Raw genomic sequence first — 20217 nt, forward strand, 5'->3', positions numbered from 1 at the left:
ATGGAGACTGAGGCATTGGGTGGAGAGTAGGATTTTAGAAGGTCAGAGAGGACTTCTTTGAAGAGGTCAGCTTGAGGCCATGCACGGTGGCACATGCCTGTAATCCTAACACTTGGGGAGGCCAAGGAGGGAGGATTGCCTGAAGCCAGGAGTTTGAGACCAGCCTGGGTAATGTGGCAGAACCCTATCTCTACAAAAAAAAAAAAAAAAAAAAAAGAGAGAGAGAGAGAAGAGGTGGTCATGTTGGAGCAGGATGGTCATCTTGGAGTGGGAAACCAAGCAGAGATCTGAGGGAAGAATATTCCAGATGGAGGGAGCAGCCAGTGCAGTGATCCCGAGACAGAACAAGCTTGGCATGTTCAAGGGACAACAAGGAGGAAGAGATGAGAACAGAGAGTCAGGCCAGCATCCATGATTGGGAACCTCACAGATGCTAGCCAGGAGATTGAGTTTTGTTCCAAGTGCAGTGGGAAGCCACTGGCATTGGGATTGCCAGCTAAAATAGAAGACAGCCTGTTAAATTTGAATTTCAGATAAACGATGGATAATTGTTTGGTTTGGACATAACTGGACATCCTATATTTTTGTTTGCTAAATCTGGCAACCCTACATTGATGGGCTCAGAGCAGGGATCTGCTGTGTGGAGAGAACATTGGGCTGGAAGGAAAGAAGTGGTCAGGAGACCAGGAAGGGAAGGGCGCCGTAGTCCCCAAGACCAAAGCATGGCTCATCTAGGCCATGATAGGCCAAATGGACATGCTGAGAAGTGTTTGGATTTGGGGGTATGTTGTGATGCCTGTGTGGCTTGTGAGTGGATTGGGTACACCAGGGAAAGGGGGCGGTCAGACAGAGCCAGTCCTAAGCTCCAGTTTACAGGGAGGGATATTGAGCATCTGAGGGCCTGGTCGGCTGTACACCAAGTCCCCACTTGTTTGCCTGAGCCTAACCCACATGCCTCTAGATGGGTTAGCTTTAGGTGCCCACAAGGACAGAGAGTCGGCTGATTTAATTTGCCATGACTTGCTGCATTTTTTTTGAACTCTCAGTGAATTTTTATGCACTCTGTATAGATAGATGAGTCGATAAATACTACCGTAAATGAATTCATCATCTTTTGAGCACTTATCCTGTGCCAGATTCTCCGCTAATTAATTGCTCTGCATGTTTGTCTCTTGGTTGAGCCTCACAACAGGTGGGGTTGTGCGGTGATGGTCCACATTTTACAGCTAAGAAAATCGAGACTCAGGAGAGTGTGACACACATTCTACTGTATTTGCTTTATGGTGTCATGGTTCTTTCTTTCTCTCCTGAAGTTTTGTTGGCCCATGTGTCTCCCAGACCCACAGTCAGCTCTCAGAGGGAACATGGTTTAGATGAGGGCCCATCTTGGAAAGCCGCCTCAATCCTAAATGCTAGAATTAGAACCCAGTTCTGATTCCAGAACTTTATAGAGCAGTGTTCACAGACTTTAGTGGAAATAAAAGGTACATAACAAATTTGTTTATAGTACCTATACCTGAGTCTCGTGCCTAGGATTCTAGTTCAGTCAGACAGGGGGCGTAACCTAGGAATCTGCATTTTAACAAAACTACAGTTGATTCAGAAGCCATTATTCCTGTATCTGCTTTGGGAAATGCTGTAGGACTTTGCCTTAATCATACCAAAGAGAAAAACCTGTCCCCCAAATGATCCCAAGGAGTATGACTGGGTTCTATAATTTGGGTATTAGGGATGCAAGTTTGACTACAGGTTGATGTCACTCATATTCCTGTTTTTAGGCATTTGCACATGCTTTACTAGATGCCTTCAGGAAGTGCTTTGTTCAGCATTTCAGGCAGGATGGCTGGGATTTCTTTTGTATTTTAATATCTCCTGGCATTTGTTCAGCACTTCCCAGTGCCCAGGGTTTCCAGGTCACCATCACACTACCTCTCTCCACTCTGTTCTCATCTCCAGAGCCTATGCCAGCTACCCCAGTCACTGTCTTGACCAGAAGCTCTCGCCCTTTCCTCTTGTGTGTGGTTTAGGATGGGTTCCCATTGACTGTGTTTCCATCCCATCTCATCTCAAGGCAAATCTCTGGAGTGAGGAGCTTGCAGTGCTAGGATTGGTCTGTGCTTGGTGGCTCCACCCCCTGTACACCTGAAAATCCTCAGAATGAAACCAATGGACACGGAGCCTCAGCAAACATCATTCATCACCTTGAAGAAGTGAAATGAAATATGAACAACCTTGGTTGAAAAGTGGGGGAACAAGTTGATCTGAATCAACTGTGGTTTGTTAAAATGCAGATTCCTAGGCCACCCCCTCCTTTTTGATGGAGAAAAGGGAAGGCCATCACTGTAGGAAGCACATGGGGTTGGGTGGCATCCTGGGGTGAGCTTTAGAATGAGTTCTCAGCTTTTTAGCTCCACCCTAACTGGCTTGGCGATATTTTTCTTCATCCTTGCATGTCCTAATGAGGAACTTATCATTATGCACAGAGTAACCTCTACTGAGCTAAGTTCTCAATTTCCTCAGTTCCTCATGGAGTTACAGGCAACCACAAACTGTCCCTAAACGGGCCATCCCTTAGTTAATAGGCAGCGCAACTTAGAAGAGCAGTGAAACACCAGATTCATTCTCAAAGGAAAGGTTCTCAGGGTGACCTCTGTGGGATTTTTCTCTTCCATCTGTCTTGTTTCTCGGGGGCAGATCAGGGCCTGTGGGAGCCGGGGATGTGAAGGGTATAAATCATATGGGTAGCCTGAGCCCGAGGCTGAGGCTCTTCTCTAGGTCCTTGCACTCTCGTTGGCCTTGATAATTGTATATTTCTCTTACGTAAATTTGTTACCAAGGTGTCGGTGGTGGGGAGCGAGGGCAGAGAAGGGAGTGGATGATATAGAGAAGGGATTCCAGAGGGAGGTGTCACACAACAGCACTCGTTCCCCAAACACATTCCACATTCACCGGGTGTACAACCTGCAGTAATTTCTGATGTTGCTGACTTAAGAGCAAGCACATTCAGTACTAAATCTTGCCTCGTGTCTTATTAAATTGCTGCTCACTACAAAACTGTTAGTATCTCAGAATGGTTTACTCTCAGCACCTTCCTACCCTCCTGGCTGTCATGCCAAAGGACAGTCTTCCAGCGAGGGCCGTCCTGCTGATATTCCTACAACCACTGGTGATGCTGAGATAACCGCCATGGACCAGACTCTGGTGGTGCTTTACCTACAGTAAACCCCCAGCTCCATGCTAGTACTTCTGGACCCGGGCTGGGCTTTTCATCAAGGGCTCCAGAGAGAGTATACTCTGTTATCTTGGTGGTGTATAGTCAACTTGCTGGGAAGAGAAGACATGGACCCAGACTGGCAGAGTTCAGATAGTATCTCTGTCATTTAGTAACTACGTGACTTTGTGTATATTGCTTTACCATTCTCTTCCTCAGTTTTCCTCTATCTCCATCTGTCTTCTGTCTGTCTATCATCTGTCTGTCTAACCATTCTGTTTCTCAGTTTTCCTCTATCTCTACCTATCATCTGTTCATCCATCCGTCCATCTGTCCATCCATCCATCCTATTGATTCTGTTACATATAATATATAAAGAGATTTATTATAAGGAATTGGCTCATTTAATTATGGAGGCTGAGAAGTCCCAAGATCTTCCATCAGCAAAGCGGAGACCCAGGAGAGCCAATGATATAGTTCCAGTCTGAAAGGCAACAGACTCAAAACCCACAGCTATATTTCTGTTCATGTTTAAAGGCAAGAAAAGACCAGTGTCCCAGCTCAGCTGTCAGGCAGGCAGAGTTTCTTCTTACTCAGCCTTTTTATTCTACTCAGATCTTCAGTGAATTGGATGGAGCCCCTCCCCATTAGGGAGGGCAGTCTCCTTTATTCATTCTATCAAATCAAATGTTAATCTCATCCAGAAACACTCTTACAGGCACACCTGGAATAATGTTTGACCAAATGTTTGGGCACCCTGTCGCCCAGTCAAGTCAATTTATTACCATCACAGATTACATCGTATATCTTATGGTATTATAAAATAAGAGCACAAAATGGCTAGAACAATTCTTGTGATATAGGAGACCCTCAGTATATGTTACCCATTATCCCATTTCTACCATCATCTTTGTCATTGCCATCATCGTTTTCATTACTAACCCGAAGTGGGTTGGAGCCAGCAAACTTGGGATGGGACCGCTGGCTTTGTTCCCTGCCATTGGTATGGCCTTGGGACTGAGCCTCTGTAAAATAAAACCATATGTCTCTGGTTTTCCTTTGGGTTCAGATAACATAGCAGCAAGCTCACAGCAGAGTGGCTGACTCACAGCAGGTCACACACTGTACCAAGTTTTTACTCTGTGCCAGCCATTGTGTGTGTTACTAGAGATCCGGTAATTCAAAGATTCATGGTTCTTGATTTCAGAGTACCTACTGTTTCCCAAGAGCTCAGATGTGATGAGAAAGGATTTCATACAATGAGAGGGTTGCAGAAATGGAAGATGGTATGAGGGCAGAGGAACCAGTCAGGAGGTGCTAATGTCCACCAGCAGGAGTCAAGAAGATTTCTCATGGATTTATGACGAGGGAGACTTGAGAGTTGAGTAAGAATTTCCCATTTGGGGGCAATAGTAGCTGCCTGGGTGACAGGGAACAGCCTGGGGATGTCCTGGTACAGGAGAAGAGGTGGGAAGGGTGGGAGAAGGAGGCCAGGGCCAGATCACAGGTCGTTTGGACTCAGTTTCTTCAGTTTGGTATCTTGCCATCCCAAGGTACAATTTTCACAGACTGCTGTGTTAATGTAAATTCTTTTCATTTTAATATTACTTAAATGTGCAATTTGGTGCAACCTCTATATAGAGATAGCCTGCATGAACTGGAGGAGTACAACAGATTTATATAGTAAATTCTAACAAAACTATAAAACTAACGGAGTTTAAGTTATCATCATGTTAACGTGTCAGGTGATACTGTGTTAATATGGTGTGGATCACTTTGGCATGGAATTTGCGGTGTCCACGCACCACACCATGGTTCATATTTCTTTCCAACCAGAGAGCACCCAACCACTTTGCGGCAGATTCTTGGTCTTTGCATGGTAGAAGTTCATCATTTAGGTATCTAGCCTTTTGCTGGTATCTTCTGATCAGCCTGGGGCAGTTAAGGTAGTGGGTACAACCTGGGGCTAGCACAAGCATAGACTTAGGTACAAAAGTGGGCTGTGACATTGGGCTCTGCTAAAAGATGACTGTCCAGATGACCCTGAATGTGCCTCTGTACATTTTTTAAAAGATAATTATCAAAGTAAAAATTCCAAATTAGCAAATACTTTTAGAAAACACAGAAACCCCAGCCACTATGACGTTTGAGACATAGCAGTGATAAAGAGAAATTTTGGAGAGACCTGGTTGATTAAATCATGCTAATGTAGAGTGGGAGACTGATGATTGTTATTGTACAAACGATGGTAATCTTTAATAGTATAGGAAATACTGATTATAGCAAGTGCTTAAATTTTGCTTCCCATGTGCCAGGTATTGTTCTGAGAACTTTATATATGTTATCTGTTTTAATCTTCATCATATCCGTACGAGGTAGGTGTTATTAGTATTCCTATTTAACAGAAGAGGACGATGAGGCTCAGAAATCATAAGTCATGAACCTAAGGATACAGGATTAATAAACAGCAGACCTGGGACACGAACCCTCGTAGTTTGGCCCTTGACTCTTTGCTTCTAACAACTGAAAGTATGAATTAACATTTCAACGCCTTTTTAAATAACTTTCTACGCAAATAACTAATGGCCCATTCACATTATCCCCTGCAAATGTTTTGGGGTGACAGCTTGTTCAAATTTAATATTCAGAGCAGTATGGCCCCAGCTATTTGACAATTTCAGATATAAATCTACCTAAAGATGTACAAGTACAAATTATGCAATTTGATTTTTAAGTGCTTTTCTAGCAATATAAATAATGAAGTGTGTTGGAACTGGCAGGTATAGTACATTAAATTGAGTGCAATTAAAACACTGTGATATTTTTAAATTAACAAGAAAAAATAAGTGGCAAAATTAAGAAACCTGAATCTGTCTTTGCAGCCTCCTCCAGCTGATAACTGGGTGGGTGACTGCAGAGGGTATTAGTAACATTTATACTGTGGGTTTCAAGTGTGATGGTTGTCACATTTCACACAAAGAGCACTTCAATTTCACTTCTGCATAACAGGCAGATGACATTTCCCACAACATCATCTTTTCAGTTTTTTTAGCCTAAAGCAGATGACAAGGGGGTATTCTGAGAAGACATCTGAGTTGAAATAATGACTTGCCTTCTGGATAATGTCTCAATGAGACATCTGAAAGTCAGGATTCTCTTTGTTAGACACAGGAAGCATCTGCATCTTTCACACTCATGCGCGGCCTTCACCCTCTCCAAAAGCTAACAGTCTGTTCATTGGAAACCAGGAAAATGGTGCAACTGTTGAGGTTGTTTTTCACGACCCTCCCAAAGGTTTGATATGGACAGAGTGAGATCTGCTCTCAGCCAGTAGTTATTGTAAAAATAAAGCCTGATCAATACAGATTTGTACATCACAGGTCTCTTCTGCACCCCGCCCCATTCTGGAGTTAGAAATCTCTCAAGGGTTTGATATGGATAGAGTGGGATCTGCTCTCGTCAGTAGTTGTTGTAAAAGTAAAGCCTGATCAATTTTGTGCATCAAAGGTCTCTTCTGCATCCGCCCCGAGCCCCATTCTGGAGTTAGAAAAGTCTAGGCATAGACCGTGGACTGATTTTGTCATACACACACCTGTACCTTTGCATTTTTTCTGATTGTGTTTTCTCTGGAGTGGACCATCTCACTTCTCCACTTACTGCCATTACTTAGCGCCCTTCATCAGTGTTCACAGACTCCAAGGGAACTCTGTTTAAAACTGGATGCATGACCTGAAGCACATTGTTTTGAGTGGGCCAAATCAGGGCCATGAACCACTTTAGACTGGAATGGAATCCCCTCCATTTGAAGTCCCTGCAGCTGCTGAAACAAAGTACCACAAACTGGATGACTGAAAAAAAAAAAAACAAAAACAAATTTGTGTCATACTTGTGGAGGCTAGAAGCCTAAAATCAAGGTATTGGCTAAACGGTACTCCTTCTGGAGATACTAGGGAAGGATGTTCCAGGCCTCTCTCCTAACTTTTTTTTTTTGAGACGGAGTTTCGCTCTTGTTGCGTAGGCTGGAGTGCAGTGGCACGATCTTGGCTCACTGCAACCTCCGCCTCCCGAGTTCAAGCAATTCTCCTGCCTCAGCCTCCCGAGTAGCTGAGATTACAGGTGCCCGCCATCACACCCAGCTAATTTTTGTACTTTTGGTAGAGACAGGGTTTTATCATGTTGGCCAGGCTGGTCTCGAACTCCTGACCTCACGTAATCCACCTGCCTCGGCCTCCCAAAGTTCTGGGATTACAGGTGTGAGCCACCGCACCCGGCCTTTCTCCTGACTTCTGATAGTTCTTTGGCTTGTGGCAGCATGACTGCAATCTTCACAAGGCGTTCTTCGTGTGTGTTTGTGTGTATGTGTGTGTGTGTGTGTGTGTGTGTCCAAATTTCTCCTTTATATATGAACATTGGTTATAATGGATTCATGGCCATTTCTACTCCGGTATGACCTCATCTTAACCAGTTACGTCTTCAACAGCTTTATTGCCAAATAAGGTCACATTCTGAGATGCTGGGGGTTAGTACTTCAACATATAAATTTTAGGGGTGGAACACAAATCCATAACATTCTGTGAGGAGCAAAGTATCTGGCACATAGATGATGGATTCATCCATTCATTGTTCATTGAGTGAATCTTTGAGTGCATGAATCAGGCAATGTTCTAGATACTGAGGATAAGGGGATGACCAAAGCAGACAGACTTCTTGATCTTCAGAAGCTTTTATTTTAATGGCAGAGATAGATATTAAACAAAAAATACCGTCTGGAGAGTTCTGCAGGTGGCCGATTCTGGGGTCCCCACCACTACCTGCTGAATGGAGGGAGTCTGGGCTTGGCATCTGTTTTTTTTTATACAAAGCTCTAAGGTTAATTCTGCTACCCACTCAGGGTTAAGCATCGCTGCCCTAATGCATTGGCACAATTTCTGTAGTGGTCAACTGTTTCATTGGACGCACATCAAGGAAAGTGGATGGGCAGTGGACCTCAGTTCCCACCGCAGTGTTTTGACCATGGCATGGCAAGATGGTCTCAGATGTGCCTCTTCCTCAGGGTAGTTATGCAGGGTTCTGTCCCATGGTGTGCTCTGCTCTCATTCGTGGAGGATATGTCATCTTACCCACACTCCCTTCAGATCTCTGAATGTCATTAAGAAATGCTGAGAGATCTGGGTCAGCTTGGAGAAGCAGGAAAGAGAGAATTAGCTGCTAGTGCTGGTGCTGAAAATAGAACTTGAGCTGAGATTTATCTTCTCGTCTCCTAAGCACCACTAGAATGGAGAAATTAAAGACAATAATGAGGCGTCCTATTCTAGCATCTTCCTGGTACAATTTTATGTAAAGTGAGGAATTCTTTGCAGTATCAGTCACCCCTCCTCCCCCAAATGTCTTGTGTATGCATTTAGGCGGTGGTTTATACTAGGTTGTCTATGTTAATTTAGATATTTCATGGTATCCATTAGCAACCTATATTAGAATATATGGTCAAATTCTTTAAGTCAAAGAGGAGGCCCCAGCTCGAGGTATTGTTCCTTCTCACTCTCTCCTTTACAGGGATAAAAAGCAGCCTTTCACAGCTGTGGAAATAGTATCCCTTTACGTAAAATAAGAACCCTCTCCACATGCATAATATAGTTTTACATACTGGATTTCTCATCTATATGACTATCACTCTTATTTGGTCTCTGTTGAGCTCTCCAGATTCTTCCTGAATTGAGTAAATATGTCCCACTTCTTTTATGTAATTTTTACAAATACATTTTTTATTCCAGTTGGTTTCTGTTCCTCTGATTTGTCTGCTGGTTTTCTCATATTGTAGATCCCTATAGTCCTCTCGCTTTTCCTGATACTAGACACATTGAGGTGTGTGCCCAATTGTCAAGAACTGACTTTGTCTCTAGCTCCTGCATTCTGAAATATGTCTGGTACTGGAGGACCACGTTCCATCTTTGGCCATAACTGGACTAAGGTTGCACCTGTAACCCATGCCTAGCTAACTCCTGTGCTCACATGTGCCTCATTGGGTCTCAGGAATTTGGACCCAGTTCCTGAGTGTCTATAACATGGGTGTAAGCTGTTGGTCTGGACCAGGAGAAGCTGACTCAGGGCAATGGTACCACTCTGGCAGGCATCCTTGTTCCCCTGTCGACTGGACAGTCAGGCACCCTTGGGCAAAAGAAGATACCAGCTGGTAGAAAAGAGAGCATGCTGCAAACCCCAGGTAAAACACAAATGAGAGAAGCTTAGGCTTCTGACTGAGGGCCATGGTGGGGCACAGGGAAAGAAGAGAGAAGGGGAAAGAAGGAGGGAGGAGATAAAGAGTGATGGAGAAAAATATGAAATATGGAGAGAGTAAGGGAGGGGTAAGGGGGAGATAGATGGAAGAGACAGAGATGAATATGGAGAGATAACTCTCATAATTTCCAGTGGGTGTCCAGTTCCTGCAAGAATCAGAATACTTCGTTCCTATACTAGTTCCATTGTTTATGTGTTTATGTTAAACTGTCCTTTTTCCTTGGGACAGTTCAAGTGAATTTCTTTCTTTCTTTCCTTCCTTCTTTCTTTTCTTTTCTTTCTTTCCTTTCCTTCCTTTCCTTCCTTGTCTTTTCTTGTCTTTTTCCTTCCTTCCTTCCTTCCGTCCGTCCATCCGTCCGTCCGTCCGTCTTTCTGTCTGTCTTTCTTCTTATCTTTCTCTCCTGGAAGACTGGACTGAATCACACTAGGAGCTGTTACATCTTGAGGATCATTTTATTATCCTCCCCTGTCTTTTTCACCAAGGGATTGTTTCTCTGTCATTAAACAGTTAACCCCCTGGGATGGTGAGAAGACCCTGATCATTAACACATCAACACACCTGGGTTCTAATCCTGGCCCTGCCACTTGTGAGCTGGCCGGCCCTGTGCAAATGGTCAAAGGTCTCTGAGCCGTTGATTTTTTCTTCTGTAAAATGAGGATAAATGATATTTACTTTATGACATAGGGTTTTATGAAAAATAAAACTTTTGGAAATATTTTAATTTTCCTTCTTTTGTGATATTGAAGCTCTATGCTATTGCTCTGAAGAATCTGAGAAGACTTCTTCTTGACCTTTAGGGACAGGTTGCCAAATTATAGCCTGCAGGTTAAATCTTGCTCTCTACATGTGTCTGTAAATATGCTTCTATTGAACCAGAACCATGTCTCGATCTCTGGTGGCCACTTTCAAGCTGCAATGGCAACATTGGATATTTTGACCCACAAAGTCTAAAATATTTAATATTTAGACCTTTGTAGGAAATGTTTGTCAATGCCTGTTCAAGGATCTTACAGTCTTGATAAGAATTAATAAAATGTTCTTCTGATATACATGTTGTTTATTATTGTAGATTTTCTTATTTTTTTGTTAGTGGTGTTTTTCTTTTCCTGTACCTGCTGATGGCAGATATTGTAGATTTAGCTTTTTATTTTATTGTATAGATATCTTGGTCTTTGATATGTATTTTGGCTTTTCACTTAGAAGTCTGGGATGTTTTATGTCATCCTCAGTTATCTATCACTATTGTTATAAAACACTTTCATTGAATCTGTAATATATGATGTGTAGGTTTAACCTGCTGGACGTATTCTCTCATGTGCAAATAATTTGATGTAGCTGGTGACATCTCTCAGAGGATTCTCCCACCTGCAGCTGACTGGCTTCTCACTGTCCAGTTTCATCTCCAGAATTTGGTCTCTTTGGCGGAAACTCAAGCTGTGACCTAAGTCTCTGCAGCCAGTATAGTGAGCAGTGAATCTGCATAAGCCACTTTTTGATGTTTTGTGCAAAAATATCTTTTGTTACTAAAATATCACTCTACAACTTGTACTGCTAGTGCCTTTAATGCATAAAAACATAGAACTCTCTTTGGAACAAGAATTTAAATAAGCATTGAAAAAAAAAAAAAAAATCCTCCAGGCTTTATAGGAGCTATGGTTCGGTGAAAATGTCATGGATTTTGGAGTCAGATTTTTGTTCACACCTGAGGCCCTTTCACTTACCAGCTGAATGACCTTGGGCCAATTATTTCACTTTCCGATTATTTGACTTTTCTTACCTTTAATATGCTGTCCTCTAAATTGGAGTGAACACCAATTGTAGAGGCTGTTGAAGGGATTAACTGAGAAGATAACTATAAAGCAGTTTGGGTCATAAACCCCTTTTGTGAGGGGAGTGGTCTTGGAGAGTTATTTAGAGACAGGTCCTTTGGCAAGTGACTCAACATTGTGGTACCACGTATAATAGAACTTCCTTGAACCGGAAGTCTTCGGAGACCACCAATTTGCCATTGTCTTAGGTGAGGCAGTTCATCGCTGGGTCTCCTCGTTCACCCTGTTCCACCCACACTGGCCTTTGTTTTGTCTTATTTTGTGGTTTTTTGTTACCCAAGTACATCAACCTCTTTCTGACCCCACGGCTTTTATACCTGTCCAATCTGAGATATGTGCTTCTCCGCCACAGTCGACGCCCCACTTCCCGGTTATTTTCTTCTTATTGATTCCTTCTTGTTCTTCAGTTCTTGGATCAAATCTCACTTTCTCAGGCATGCCTTTCCTGAACCAGTCTTGGTCAGGTTCTGCTCTTGTGTTCTTTCATTTTTATTTATTTATTTATTTATTATTATTATTTATTTATTTATTTTGAGATGAAGTTTCGCTCTTGTCGCCCAGGCTGGAGTACAATGGCGTGATCTCGGCTCACCGCAACCTCCGCTCACCGCAACCTCTGCCTCCTAGGTTCAAGCAATTCTTCTGCCTCAGCCTCCCAAGTAGCTGGAATTACAGGCATGCGCCACCACGCCCGGCTAAGTTTTTGTATTTTTAGTAGAGACAGGGTTTCTCCATGTTGGTCAGGCTGATCTCGAACTCCCGACCTCAGGTGATCCGCCTGCCTCGGCCTCCCAGAGTGCTGGGATTACAGGCGTGAGTCACCGCGCCTGACCCCTTGTGTTCTTTTGTAAGCAGGCAAACATTTGTTTTCTGAGCCCCTACTATATGCCAGTACATATGCTGGATGCTGCAGATAGAATGGGAATTTAAAACATACACTCCCTCTCCTCATTTGAAATTTCTGCGCTCAGCAGAAGAGAGAGGTATTGCAAGCATGCAAGCATACAGATAGATTTTGATGTCACCGCGATTGAGCTCCACACAGGAGAAAGCCATGCTGCCAAGACAAGCTCACAGTCAACAAACTGGATGTGCTGGAGATTTCAGGGGAGACTTTCCTGAGGTTGAGGATCATGGGCCCTTATCTGAAGGATCAATGGGAGTGGGTAGACAAGATCCTGGAAGAGTGATCCATGCAGTGGGAATGGCACACAAAGGCCTGGCAGTAGGAGAGATGGATGAGACAGTTTGCTGCACCCGGGGCACTGAGAGTGGGAGTGGCATGCTGGGAAGTCACTGGGGGCTGAGCATGCACGGACTTGAGCGGTGCGAAAGAGTTTGGTCTTAGTCTTTTGAGAAACGAAAGCTGCGTGGAGGGCTGGCAAGGTCAGATTGGCATTTTGAACAGCTCCCACTATGCAGGGAATAGATCGGGAGGCAAGAGTGGATTCCAGTTAAGGACATGATAGTAGGTGAAATAAGCCAGTAATAAAAGAGTAAATACTATATGATTCTAATTATGTGAGATTCCTAGAGTAGTCAAAGTCAAAGCCACAGAAAGTAGAATGGTGGTTACCAGGGGCTTGGAGGAGGGAAGAATGGGAAGTTGGCTGAGTGTGGTGGCTCACACCTATAATCCCAGCACTTTGGGAGGCCAAGATGGGTAGATCACATGAGGTCAGGAGTTTGAGACCAGCCTGGCCAACATGGCAAAACTCAGTCTCTACTAAAAATAAATAATAATAATAATAATAATAAAATTAGCAGGGTGCAGTGGCTCACACCTGTAATCCCAGCACTTTGGGAGGCTGAGGGAGGTGGATCACATGAGGTCTGGAGTTCAAGACCAGCCTGACCAACGTGGCAAAACCCTGTCTCTACTAAAAATAACAAAAAAAAAAAAAAAAAAAAAAAAAAGGTTGGGTGTGGTAGCGTGTAATCTCAGCTACCCAACAGGCTGAGGCGGGAGAGTCCTAGAACCCGCGAGGCAGAGGCTACAGTGAGCCGAGATTGCGCCACTGCACTCCAGCCTGGGCAACAGAGCAAGACTCCATCTCAAAATAAAAAAAAAAAAAGAATGGGGAGTTATTTCATTAGGTCTGGAGTTTCCATTTTACAAGATGAAAAAGTTCTGGAGATGGATAGTGATGATGGCTGCACAGCAGTGTAAATATGCTTCATGCCACTGAGCTGTACACTTCACATGGTAAAGATGGTCAACTTTATGTTATGTATATTTTACCACGATTAATAATTTTTTTGACAAGAACAGATGCAAGGGGATCAGCTGGCAAGCTGTTGCAGCAGTCAGAGAGACCTGCTGAGAGTTTGGGATGTGGAGTTGGAGGTGGAGATGGATCTGAGAGGTGAGAGGGGATGGATTAGCTGTGGTGCGGTTGGCAGCATGGAAGAGTACAGCATCAAGGGAGGCTGTGGGTCAGCCTTATCCAACTGGTGGGGCCATTTACCAACACAGAGAATCTTTTTTTGAGACAGAGTTTTCACACTTGTTGTCCAGGCTGGAGTGCAGTGGCGCGATCTCTGCTCTCTGCAACCTCCGCCTCTCAGGTACAAGCAATTCTCCTGCCTCAGACTCCCAAGTAGCTGGGATTACAGGTATGTGCCACCATGTCTGGCTAATTTTTTTTTTTTTTTTGTATTTTTAGTAGAGACAGGTTTCACCATGTTGGCCAGGCTGGTCTCAAACTCCTGACCTCGTGATCTGTCCACCTCAGCCTCCCAAAGTGCTGGGATTACAAGTGTGAGCCGCTACACCTGGCCAACACAGAGCGTCTTGATACAATCTCTCAGAGCACCCTGTACTTATCACAGTGTAACTAAATAATTATTTGGGCAATCGATTGTCCTCCTCATAAGCTGTAAAGAACACACAGGTAGAGACCATATCTGCCTTCTTCACCAGCTGTCTTCAGCACCTGGCATATTGTCTTCCACATAATAGGTGCCTTATAGATATTTGTGAAATGCAGATGATTTGGGGTATTTTAAATCTACCACCCTACCAACTCCTTTGGTTCTTAAGCTTATAGATGGGATAGTTTTTCTTGCCGCACTTTTCAGAGCTGTTGGTTTTTCTGAGGGAGATGTTGTGAGTGGCCAAATTCTCTGGTCCCCTGACCATTTTCCGTCTAGTATAAGAAAGAGCATGAGAGACATGTGGGTACCTGTCTCCTCTTCTGTGCTTATCTGGGACAGCCTTTATAACATCTGTCTTCTTAGTTCTTCTTCTTTCTAGAACCCAGGGGTGTACGTGATGATTTTTTATTACCTAGTATGTAAATGTTTCCTAACTTTTGGAACTGCCTGATAAATTGGCTGATAGAGCAAGTGTAGCTTAAGATGGATAAAATTTTTTTGTGCCTGGTAAGAAATGTCTCCTAAACATAACATTTGAAAGGTAAAACATCTTCGTGTAAAATGTTTTAGGAGATCGATTGTCAGTATTCTTTATTGTCAAGTGTATCACACATGCAGACAAGAATGGCCATCATTCTTAACCCACTTACGCTGAAGGTTGCAATTTTTTGAATTTTTGCAATTAGACCTTAGCGATGACCTTGAACAATAGGCGATCAATAACGCTCAAGTGCTTAGTGTTCCAATAATGGAACACTAGGCATATATCGGTTAAAAATCTTACATGGTGCTTCAGAGAAGGGACAACATTATGTTGATTCTGCATGCTGAACATATTGCATCATGAAGTTAAGCAGTTCAGATTTTACTGTATAGCCTTTTCTCTTCATATCCAAATGTTGTGTTATAGATTAGAGAATGAGTGGTTCTAGCTATATCTAGCATAAGCTTTGGTAATAATATGGAACCATATTAACAGGAGACATTAACAGCTTGAGGGTTTGAGGCAGGACTCAACTTTGCTGTAGATTGACTAATTGTAGAGTATGAAACACACATATGTGAATGCTAGGTAATAACTTTTCTTCATAAAGCATTTTACACTTTACATATAGTATGTACTTTGGTTCAGTGTTTAGGTGTAATTGCAGGCCATTTTCTAGATGTTTCATGATGGCTTTCATCTCACTCAGTATAGACTCAACAGTGAGATATCTACATAATAGATGGTGAAATGTAGCCATTCTGGGAACTGGGGAAATCCAGTAAAACTCAGGTGGTGGTGTACTTCCTGCAGCAGGGAGGTTTAGAGAACAACTCTTTTTTAGCTCCCCCTGGCCTCGGGATAAAGTTCAGGTTTTTTGGTGTGCCTAGAAGGCCCTCTGGAATCGGATCCACTTGTTTTTCCAGCAGTTTCTTTCACTGGTCCCCGCCTCGACCAGGGCTTGAGTCATATCACAGTATTTTATGTTCACTGGAAACTCTACTCCCTCTAATCTCCAACCATAGGATCTCACATTTTCTCGTTTTTTGGTGCCTTTGGCATCTCAGTAAGTTTTTCACAGCACCCGTAGGTAAAATGAAATACCTATTTTATTAAGCATTTATGTCATAACAACTTAGTAGCTGTCTGAAAAAAAAGAATAGGTATAAATTGAAGGGAAAAATACAATTATTTCAGTCTTATCCACATTTACTTGCTTATGGGATGTATGCACCTGTTGGACACTACAGTTATTCAAACTCTGACATCAGATTGGACAGGTGTTGCACACTGATTTCCATGCAGTTTTTGCTTTTTATCATAGCAAGTTCTGAAAATTCAGCTGTTTAAATACAACCACCAAAGGAATTAGTGCATTCTAGTGTTGAAACTGTGAACTACCTTGAGCTAGTAGTTGAGGCTGTGTCCAGCAGGTGCTGAGATTTGCTGCCCTTCTCCGGAAGTTTTAAAGTATCCTGTGGTGCCCCCGTGGGTCCACTTTGGCTCCCTGGGGCACCTTGGCACACAGTTTGGGAACCATGGTTCTAAGACGTTGTATATGCCACTTCCTCTGCTTGAACATGTCTCTCAATCCAGCATTTTGGTGCTCACCTTTTCCATCTCAACATGTACATGATGAGTCCTCGAAGTTTTCAAAGACTGAGCTAGGAGGTGCTTCTAAATGCTATTTCAGCACTCTGCCCTTCACCCTGCTGTTTTTCTCTTTGCAGTGTGATTTTATCTTTTTTCTTCTCCTAGGCTTTATGGTGATTGATAGGGAAAGGGACTCTATAGTGACATTGCAGATATTTCATAAATGTATGAATTTAATGAGTGAATGAATGAATGAATGAATAACTACTATTGGATCTTACTCAGAATGAGCTTGTTGGCTGGAGAAAATAAACAAACTGATTGACAAGTACAGGGCTCCTTTCATTTGTAGGAGAAGAGCTTCTGTGAGGGGACGTGCAGTGTCTCTTGCATCCTGTGACCTCACATGCTCTTTGGTTGCACACAATGGCACTCCCTAGTTATAGCAGAAGGCCTCATGAATTATAATACAAACAACAGTGCAGGTCAATATGAGCCGTTTGCATTTATTCATGTTGTGAGACATTCACCCATATGCATGTCTCTGTTCAGAAATTGTAGGTATAACTTGCTTCAAATGTATTTGTTCTTTCCTTTAGAGGGAAATATATTAAGTTCCCTGATGGCTCAAACTCCTGGCATATTGCAGCATTACAGAAAATACGGATGTGCTGCAGTAATTTAATCTAGAGGTGATGGAGGCTTGGGGACTGTGGCGCAGCTCCGATCACAGGGAGCAAATCTTAGGCTTTACCCCACAGCAGGTGGGAAAGGTCTCCCCAGGCCTCAGCTAGCAGGTATTTCTGTTTCTGGAACTAATAGAACATCAGGAACCTTCTGATACAATGAATATCAAGGAAGAGGGATGTGCATTTCGCCCTCCAGACTGAAAGAACTCAAGTGGCTTTTCCGAGCTCTGTAGACATTGTTTTGCTTCGGTTTTGCCTTATCCCCGTAATAGGAAGATTCTAATGCTATAATCTACCACAGATGGCTGTTTTTATGACTAAATTGAAGAGCGTGGTGCATGAATGTTGGCTAATGATAACAGTAATAGTAACCTCAGTCAGTCCTGTGCATCTCCACTTAAGGCAAAGGTCATGTCCCATTCCTTTAAGATTTCCTGTTTTCCCTAGGCCTTTCCCGTAGGCTTAAAAATGCATTTTCAAAAGAGCCCTGAAAGATAGATGGAAAGCTCTTCCCAGTTAATTGAGGCTGAGGGATATAAAATTACTTCCCCAAGGTCAACATGGCTGGTAACTCTTCTGAGTCCTCCTTTGTAATGGCTCAGTTGCTGCAACGCAAGGGGAGCCTTTTCTCCACTCTCCTGCCACTCTGTGGGTCTGGAAGATGCCAGTAACACAGCCTGAGGTGTCAAGACTCAAGGTTGGCTGAAATGTGTCATGAGGAAGGACAGAGGTCTGCTGAAGGGTCTTCATGAGTGCTGCAAATCAACCCTCTCTTACCCTTTCATTATTGTGAGGGAGGATCTGTTTCTATCCATCTTTTTACGCCATTACATACTTACACTGCTTCCAAAGTTAGGAAGGTGAGAAGAAGCAGCGAAATGTGTACTAAAAGCAGGTTCAGGGAATGGGAACTAACAAAAGAGGAAAGGAGTTGATTCTTTCTGGGGTCTTGCTTCCAACCTTCCTGCAGATCTTAGGCAAGTGCCTGTGAGTCTCTCGGTCTCACCTGCCTCATGTAGAGTGTGCACAATCACTGGCTCTTCTGTACCTGCATCAGTGGACATGAGAGATCAATGCCTAGCACAGCCTCAGATGCTCCAAAATCCGTCTCCAAGGTCTGCCGATCTCAGGCAGTATTATTTTTCTCAGAAGTATATGGGAGTTTATTTCAGAGAAACACTCACACTTTACAGGGAAAGTGACTTAACCAATATAATAAGGTAAATAATAAGAACTTTTGTCCAGCCCTTATCTCATACTTAGCTGGGGCAGCTAAATGCCTCTAGTGCTTCATCTCATTTATTCGACAATACCACGAGGTAAGTGCCCTTAACTCACCTCCACTGAAGAACATATCCAATAAGCAAGGATTCCTCCATTCCCTCTGTCAAAGGAGGGTTCACTGCCCACTGAATGTGTAGTCTCCAGCTACCAGCTTACTTTCTAGTACCGTTTAGCCTTGCTGATTGCACCAGTTAAACCAGTTAAACGGTATGCTTAGTATTATCAAGCTTATTATGGCATATCTTTACCTACAATTAACAAATACAGTTTAATTAATTATTCCATAGAGCAGTGAAATATGAGTGCAGGAAGGAGTGTTTCTATAAGAAATAAGAAGTTGTGTGTTTTGGAACAGTAGCCTAAAGGCAAATTGCCTTAAAAAGAGCTGTCAAATAAAATGTTGGCAAGACAACTAAAAAATGGGGGAAAAGATCAAAATAGGAAAGGAATTCTGTACTCTGATTAGTTTACAGATATCTTTTAAGTTTACCCCACACTGTAAAAACAAACAAACAAACAAAAAAAAACCAAGATAAAAGTGTGTGGCAATGTCTTCGAGATTTATGCAAGGAAGGCAGTGTAGGATTTCAGACAGCGGGCCTGTCCTTACAGAAAAGGCCTTTGCCCCCTATCCAAAAATTGTCCAATGAATGCACGTTTGTATGTGATAAGCTAAAGTGTTCCTAGTTTATACATGCCTTGATGGTACTGTATAAGAGTATGCCTATTTTTACCCCCATTTAACAGGTGACAGTGAGGACCAGGGGATCATGATCTTAACCAGTGACGAAGAGACCCCGAGTTAATCATTTATATTATTTGTTAATCCTGTTGTCTGCTTCTGTCTTTCGAATGGTTTAAGTATAATTTTAGGCACCTTTTCTTGGGCCCAGTGGCTTTCTCATTACAATCAGGCTGTAGTGCCTACAACTGACACTGGTGTTTAGAAGTCTGTGATTTTTCAGGCCGGGCTAAGGCCGATGTCCCTGGCTTTTCTCCTGGGAGTGATGGCTTTTCTGTTAAGGCGTCCTTTCCTGTAGGAGGAGGAGCTCAGTGACTTTCCTCACAAACTGAGATAAACGTCACGATAGAGATAAGCCATCAGATACTTCGAATTTGATGCTGTTTGCATTTCCTTCTGGCTTGTTCTTTGGGGCTGACGCTTCTTAGTCCACAGGTGCAAAGATGGAAAAAAGTGTCAGGAATATGTGAGAAGGATGGAAGCCTTCTTTCTGGAGAAACTCATATAACACTCCCATCAGCCAGCAAAACAACCCAGGTGTGTGTAGATGCGAGGGTGTGTGCACGTGGGTGCGTGCACCGGGCTGAGTAATTATAACCCTTACAGAGGCTTATTGTGGTGGAATGCAGCCTTCTGGGATCTGGAGAGCGAGAGGTCTCTTATGTGAGCTCTGGATTTTGACAAATGGCATATTTTGGGATGTGGGGTTTATTTCTGCTGAATATCTGGCTTGATTAGCGTGGAGAAGCACATGCAAAGCAGGCTGGAGCCCCACCCACCCAAGCCTCCCCAGTGCTGTACAATCAGGAAGTGCATTCTCACTCCCATTGTGGCTTTGGAGGGAAGTGTGCTTTACATATGCAAATGCAAGCCCCAAGTTTCACTTAATAATTATCAGCTGGAGATTCTATTGATGAGCAGCTGAAGCTACTCATCAGGAGAGAAACTGTGAATTAACCATTTCTAGACCATCCTAGAGACTGCTGCCTCAGACCAGCCTCTGAATCCACTGGTGATTGCAGAAAAAGATTTCTGATTCCCCCTGTGTGTCACTTCTCCTGTCTGACCTGAGCCTGGCAGCTGAGACCTCCTGACCCCTTTTATTATCATGTATGCATCTCTTCCCTGCTCCTACCTCCTTTCTGTTTTGTAGGCTACAGAAGGCAGAATAGATCCATCTCTATTGGCAGTAGCAGGCTTGCTTACAGCTCTA

At 43.2% G+C, this 20217-nt stretch overlaps 1 protein-coding gene across 26 annotated transcripts in view; it reads left to right on the plus strand.

Moving 5' to 3' along the window:
- Positions 1 to 20217, plus strand: part of LARGE1 (LARGE xylosyl- and glucuronyltransferase 1) — a 634395-nt gene that overhangs the window by 234832 nt on the left and 379346 nt on the right.

The sequence above is a fragment of the Macaca mulatta genome, chromosome 10 (assembly GCF_049350105.2).
Source record: "Macaca mulatta isolate MMU2019108-1 chromosome 10, T2T-MMU8v2.0, whole genome shotgun sequence".
Classification (NCBI taxonomy): Eukaryota; Metazoa; Chordata; class Mammalia; order Primates; family Cercopithecidae; genus Macaca; species Macaca mulatta.